Source organism: Pongo pygmaeus, chromosome 16 (assembly GCF_028885625.2).
Source record: "Pongo pygmaeus isolate AG05252 chromosome 16, NHGRI_mPonPyg2-v2.0_pri, whole genome shotgun sequence".
Taxonomy (NCBI): domain Eukaryota; kingdom Metazoa; phylum Chordata; class Mammalia; order Primates; family Hominidae; genus Pongo; species Pongo pygmaeus.
Genome location: NC_072389.2, coordinates 70,660,011 through 70,667,621, shown reverse-complemented (window position 1 = coordinate 70,667,621; position 7,611 = coordinate 70,660,011).

The following is a 7,611-nucleotide window of genomic DNA, read 5'->3' as shown; positions in this document are numbered from 1 at the left end:
CAGGAGGCTGAGGCAGGAGAATCTCTTGAACCCAGGAGGCAGAGGTTGCAGTGAGCCGAGATCATGCCACTGCACTCCAGCCTGGGTGACAGAGTGAGTCCATCTCAAAAAAAAAAAAAGAAAAGAAAAAAGGCCGGGTGTGGTGGCTCACGCCTGTAATCCTAGCACTTTGGGAGGCTGAGGCGGGCGGATCATGAGGTCAGGAGATCGAGACTATCCTGGCTAACATGGTGAAACCCCGTCTCTACTAAAAATTACAAAAAAATTAGCCAAGCGTGGTGGAGGGCGCCTGTATTCCCAGCTACTTGGGAGGTTGAGGAAGGAGAATGACATGAACCGGGGAGGCAGAGCTTGCAGGGAGCTGAGATCGCGCCACTGCATTCTGGCCTGGGCAACAGAGCAAGACTCTGTCTCAAAAAAAAGAGAAAAAAGAAAAACAAAAAAAGGAAAAAAAAAAAGAAAGCCCAAGCCCGAAGTGGAGGAGGCTGAGAAGCAGAGGAGGCTTCCTGGAATTGATACAATCTTTGACGGCTTTGGTGTCCACTGGCCATAGGACAGTGGGGTTCAAAGCAATTTCATCTGGATTTCAAAGGGCAGAGAGGCTCCCAGTTGACGTTATGCAGACTCTATCATGGGCTTTCCCACCCACCAAATCTCCTCATTTTACTGTGGAGGAAACTGAAGTCCAGAGAGGGAATGTGAAATGCCTAAGGTCACACTGCATTTGGGGATCAGAGCTGGGCATGAGCATATACGAGCTGTGACACACCCCACCAGGCTTACATGTTCTCGTGCAGTCACTCACAAATACATACACTCAGAGTTCTGTACAAGAAAACCCCTTTTCCTCAGGATGGCCTGGGTGATTCGTCATCCTTGTTCCCAGAGTGTGGAGCCTCCGCATCTCCCTGGCACCCTGGAGGGAAGATCCAGGTCCACCAAATACAGAGAGCAACCAACTCTCCTTACCATCCTGTATGAAAGGCCACTGTGATAAAACAGGAAGATCAGAGGACTGGAAATTAGACCTGGCCTGGGTGTGAGCCTGACTCAAATTCCTAAGCATCTCCAGGACCCAGGTCTTGGTAGAATTCTGGTATACCTCGCACTGTGTGCTTTCCCCACTAATTATGATCAGACTCAGGCTGAAACGAAAATCAACAGCAGCTTTTGTTTTGTTTTAAATAGAGATGAGGCCTCACTATATCACCCAGGCTGGTCTCAAACTCCTGGGCTTAAACGATCCTCTCATCTTGGCCTCCCAAAGTGCTGGGATAACAGGTGTGAGCCACTGCACCTGGTTTCAACAACAGCATTGATGGGTGAAGTAGCAGAAAGATGAAGGCAGCTGATGCACTCTTGGGGCATTTTCCCTCTGTTTGATGGAAGCTGGTTAATTGAGTGCAGAGGATTTAAAACCTATCTGGCCCAGGCTGGGCACGGTGGCTCACTCCTGTAATCTCAGCACTTTAGGAGTCTGAGGCGGGCAGATCACTTGAGGCCAGGGGTTCAAGACCAGTCTGCCCAACATGGCGAAACCCTGTCTCTACTAAAAATACAAAAATTAGCCGGGCATGGTGGCACATGCCTGTAGTCCTAGCTACTCAGTAGGCTGAGGCAGGGGAATCGCTTGAACCCGGGAGGTGGGGGTTGCAGTGGGCCGAGATCACACCACTGCACTGCAGCCTGGGCAACAGAGGGAGACTCCATCTAAAACAAAACAAAACAAACAAAAACAACAACAACAAAAAACTATCTGGCTCAGGAGCCTTCTGGGAAATAGAAGAGTCACTGGAGGGGAGGGGCAGTTTTTTAGACCCAGCTATGTCCTTGGCAATCATAGTGGTCTCCTGGTGCTGTTCTCAGGACTCAGACATGAGTCCTGGGGAGAGCAGAGGGGCTGTCAGTAAGAGCCCAAAGAGCTGTTCCACTGAACAGTCTGTGTCTTATCTGAGCATACACAGTCCTGTTCTGAAGTTAGGTAAGAAAGGCATTTGTCCTCACTATTGACCTTCGTACATTGAGAAAGCAATAGGGTGCTATGCTGAGGTCAATGCCTTGAAAAGCCATAGTGTTAAAAAAATAATAATAATAAGCTGGTCAATGGAGAAAGGATAGTCTTTTCAACAAATTGTACTGGAACAACTGGACATCCCCCATGTAAAAAAATGAACCCTGACCCATACTTGTTTCTAAATTTTTATTTACTTATTGATTTATTATGTTTTTGAGACAGGGTCTTGCTCTGTCGCCAAGGCAGGAGCACACTGGCGTGATCATGGCTTACTGCAGCCTTGATCTCCCAGGCTCAAGCGATTTTCCCACCTCAGCCTCCCGAGTAGCTGGGATCATAGGCATGTGGTCCCAGCCCGGCTGATTTTTTTTATTTGTTGTAAAGATGGGGTCTCACTATGTTGCCCAGGCTGTTCTTGAACTCCTGAGCTCAAGTGATTCTTCCAATTTGGCCTCCCAAAGTAGTGGGATTACAGGGTGAGCCACTGCACCTGACCTTGACCCATACTTCACATCATATATGAAAACTAGTTCAAAATGAATCATAGACCTGAAGGTAGAACCTAAAACTAAAAAACTCCCAGAGAAAACATAGGAGAGCTGAGTGGGGTGGCTCATGCCTGCAATCTTAGCACTTTGGGAGCCCAGGGCGGGAAGATCGCTTGAGCCCAGGAATTTCAGACAGCAGTGAGCTATGATCGCACCACTTGTACTCCAGCCTGGACAATACAGCAAGACCCTGTCTCTAAAAACAAAAACAAAAACATAGAAGAAAAAGTCTTTGCAACTGTGGATTTGGCAATGATTTCTTAGATGCAACACCAAAAACACAATCCATAAAATAAAAAATTGATCAATTGGAAAAGATAAACCATAGACTGGGAAAAAATATTTTCAAAACATATATCTGATAAAGGACTTGTATCCAGAATCTATAAAGTACACATAAAACTCGATAATAAGAAAATAAATGGCACTTTGGAAGGCCGAAGCAGAAGGATAACTTGAGCTCAGGAGTTTGAAACCAGCCTGGGCAACATGAAATCCCATTTCTACAAAAAATAAAAACCAATTAGCAAGGTGTGGTGGCGTGCACCTGTAGTCCTAGCTACTTGGGAGGCTGAGGCAGGAAGATCTCTTGAGCCTGGGAGGTGGAGGTTGCAATGAGCCGTCATGATGCCATTGCACTCCAGCCTGTGCAAAAGAGCGAGACCCTGTCTCCAAAGAAGAAAAAAAGAAACGACTCAATTACAAAATGGGCAAAATATCTGTACAGATACTTCATCAAAGAAGATATATGAATGGCAATTAAGATGCCTAACATCATTGGTCACTAGGGAAATGCAAATTGAAATCACAATGAGATCACACTGTACACCTATTAGAATGGCTAAAAACAAACAAATAATCAAACATAAAACTTGACAATATCAGGTGCTGATGTGAATGCTGAGCAACTAGAACTCATACATTGCTGGTGGGAATGTAAGAGATACAATCACTTTGGAAAACAGTTTAGCAGTTTCTTATAAAGTTGAACATACACTTACCATAGAGCCTACTTGTAGGTATTTACCCAAAAGAAATGAAAAACATGTTTACACAAAAGCCTGTATACAAATTATAGCTAAAATGTACTTGCTAAAAACTAGAGAACTGGGCCGGGCGCGGCGGCTCACGCTTGTAATCCCAGCACTTTGGGAGGCCAAGGCCGGTGGATCACCTGAGGTCAGGAATTCAAGACCAGCCTGGCCAACATGGTGAAACTCCATCTCCTAAAAAAAATACAAAAATTAGCCAGGCGTGGTGGTGCATGTAGTCTCCAGCTACTCAGAAGGTAGAGGCAGGAGAATCACTTGAACCGGGAGGGGGAGATTGCAGTGAAGTAAGATCGTGCCACTGCACTCCAGCCTGGGCGACAGAGCGAGACTCCGTCTCAAAAAAATAAGAATAAAAATTTTTTTAAAAAACTGAAGAACTGGCCAGACACAGTGGCTCACACCTGTAATCCTAGCACTTTGGGAAGCCAAGGCGACGGATCACCTGAGGTGAGCAGTTCGAGACCAGCCTGGCCAACATGGCAAAACCCTGTCTCTACTAAAAACACAAAAAAATGAGCCAGGCTTGGTGGTGGTAGCCTGTAATCCCAGCTACACGGGAGGCTGAGAGAGGAGAATCACTTAAACCCAGAGGCGGAGGTGGCAGTGAACTGAGATTGCACCACTGCACTCCAGCCTGGGCAACACAGCAAGACCTCATCTCAAAACAAAAACAAAAACAAAAACAAAAACAAAAAACAAAACAAAAAACTGAAGAACTGTAGACAATCTACATGTCCTTCATCTGGGAAATGGAGAAACAAATTGTGCTACATACATGCAATGAATACTACTCAGCAATAAAAAGGAATGAACGGTTGATACATACAACACCATGGATGATTATACTAAATGAAAGAAACCAAATTCAAAAGGCTCCTACAGTATGGCTCCATTTATATGACATTCTCAAAAAGGCAAAACCACAGTGAAAGAAAGATTTGTGGTTGCCAGCAATTGGGGATGGGGAGAAGGGTTGACTACAAAGGAAACTTCTGAGGTTTTGGAAATATTTTTTATCTCAATTGTGATGGTGTTACATGATTGTATTTGTCAAAAATCACAGAACTGTAGATCCAAAAGACTGAATTTTACAATATAAAAATTTCAACTTTTAAAAATTGGGGGTGGGATTCAAATTCCTTCTCCCTTTTGTTTGTCTTCCTTGTCACTGCCCAACATCCTGCCCTTGAAGCTCTTGTTCTCCTAGAGAAAACGTTGCCCTGATTCGGCCACGTTGAAGACTGCCTTGCTTCTGAGGAAAAAAGGGAAACCCACTAAGAATGGTCTCGGCAGGGCCACGTGTCTGTCTCTGTCCCACCCCATCCGTGTAGGCCCAGTTGCCAAGGGCGACCCAGCCTTTCTAACGTCCATTTCAACTTCCCTGGGCTAGAGTCCTGGTGGTGACCTGGGCAGGGACCAAACCCTTACGGCCCAGGTGCTGTGTGGGCGAAGATTTTGCTTGGAAAGAGGGCGGCTCCTCACACTCAACTTCTCACAGCTGTGTTTTCTAACCAATAAAATACCCACGTGTCCGGAGAACATATAGCCAGAGAGGGCATCTACCCAGCATCCACCCCACTTCATCCCTTACCAAGGCTGCCCCATCACTGCTGCAGGCTTTTGTGGGCTGCCAGCATCTTGGCCAGAGCTGAAGCCACACCACACCCAGAGCCATCTGGGACCTCTCGAGGGAGTCATGAAGAGGCCTCGGGTCATGGGAAGGAGAGCAGCAGAGTCTGGTGGGTGCATGGGTGAGCTTATGCCCTAGAACACCCAGGGCACACCCATGGTGAGTGTGAATAGCCAGGGGAGGGTGAACACTCTTGAGATAACACCTGGGTGAGTGTGCACCCCCTAATCCTATATAAAGTTGTGAATGTGGATGTTCGTGGGAAATACAGGGGGCACTGTATGAACACTATGACGTGCACATATAGAATAGGAACTCAGCTGGTTCATGCAGTGAACACTACAATGTCACTGGATGTGAGCAAACTGTAAAAGTGTGGTGAAGACACTATAGACTGTGAACATACTATGGTAAATTTGTTGAATGTCATGGTGACATTCATGAATTCTGTAGTCAGTGGTGAAAACACTGGGGCCTCTAGGGTGTGTGTGAACACACTGTGATAAGCATGGTGGACGCTATAGACGCTATGTGTGAACATAAGGCCCTGACTGGGCTGAATCCATCATAGGAACACTGAGGTGACCCTGCTTTAAGCTTGAGAAGCATTGTGGGGTGACCACAGTGAGCGTGTTATGCAGAGGGTGGAGAGTTCTACTGAGCACGTTTTGGAGTATCTGCTGTGATCATAGCCCATTCTCTGGGAATCTTCTCCCACCTATGGCCGCTGAGTAAGCACACGCTTACAAGACTAGGTGCTGATCAGTAGGCTGCAGTATTTGCAGCAACTAGTGTGGCATGTGCGGTGCTGAAGGTTTCTTTCTTTTTCTCCTATTTCCTAAGTTGGAATTGTTATTATGGTTGCTCAACTGTTCTGGAGTGTGTTGCTATGGTTACAAGATGGCAAGGGTTACATAGGTGGGTTTGGAATGGAACAAATGATGGGTAAACTCTGAGGTTGACAGCTATTAAAGTCGTTTCTTCATATCATGACTCTTGACTCTTTTTTTTTTTTTTTTTTGGAAATGGAGTCTGGCTCTGTCACCCAGTCTGGAGTGCAGTGGCACAATCTCAGCCCACTGCAACCTCTGCCTCCTGGGTTCAAGTGATTCTCCTGCTTCAGCCTCCCAAGTAGCTGGGATTATAGGTGCCCACCACCACGATTGGCTAATTAAGACTGTCTCAAAAAAAAAAAAAGACCGGGCGCGATGGCTCACGCCTGTAATCCCAGCACTTTGGGAGGCCAATGCGGGCGGATCACCTGAGGTCGGGAGTTCGAGACCAGCCTGACCAACATGTAGAAACCCCGTCTCTACTAAAAATACAAAATTAGCCAGGTGTGGTGGCACATGCCTGTAATCCCAGCTACTCAGGAGGCTGAGGCAGGAGAATTGTTTGAACCCGGGAGGCAGAGGTAGTGGTGAGCTGAGATTGCGCCATTGCACTCCAGCCTGGGCAACAAGACAGAAACTCTGTCTCAAAAAAAAAAAAAAAAAAAAAAAAAAAGTAGACCTTATTTTATTGGTTACAAGCAAGTCATGAGGCCAGCTCAGATTCAAGGGGAGGAAAATTAGATTCTATCTCCTGATGGTGGATTAGTGTAGTTACATAGTATGAGAACACAAGGAAGGGGAAATACCATTGCAGCCATCTTTGGAAAATACAGATTGCTACAGCCTCCTTGAGAATAAAGCCATCCCAGGGGAAGCAATTGAGATATGGAAAAAGAAAAGTTCTAATGATGTTGTCTGAGTACCTAGATCCAACTTTTACCAAGATTTCCATCATCAGAACCATCAGATTCTTTTTCTGCTTAAACCATTTTGAGCTGGGCATGGTGAATCACGCCTGTAATCCCAGCATTTTGGGAGGCCAAGGCAGGCGGATCACCTGAGGTCGGGAGTTCGAGACCAGCCTGGCCAACGTGGCGAAACTGAGTCTCTACTAAAAATACAAAAATTAGCCAGGCGTGGTGGCACGCACCTGTAATCCCAGCTACTTGGGAGGCTGAGGCAGGAAACTCACTTGAACCCTGGAGGTGGAGGTTGCAATGAGCCAAGATCATGCCACTGCACTCCAGCCTGGGCAACAGAGTGAGACTCTGTCTCAAAAAAAAATTTTGAGTTGTGCTTTATTACTTGCAACTGAAAGAGCTTTTACTCTTAGTGTATCAGTTATCTATTGCAGCATAACAAACCACTCCAAAGTTCTGTGGCTTAAAACAATGATTTACTATTTCTCATGATTCTGTGGGTTGGCTGTACAGAATCACAGTCCAGACCATTCCTCTGTTGGTCTCATCTGGACTTTCTCAGGCAACTGCATGGGTGGAAAGTTCAAGATGGCCTCATTCACCTGTCTGGCCAT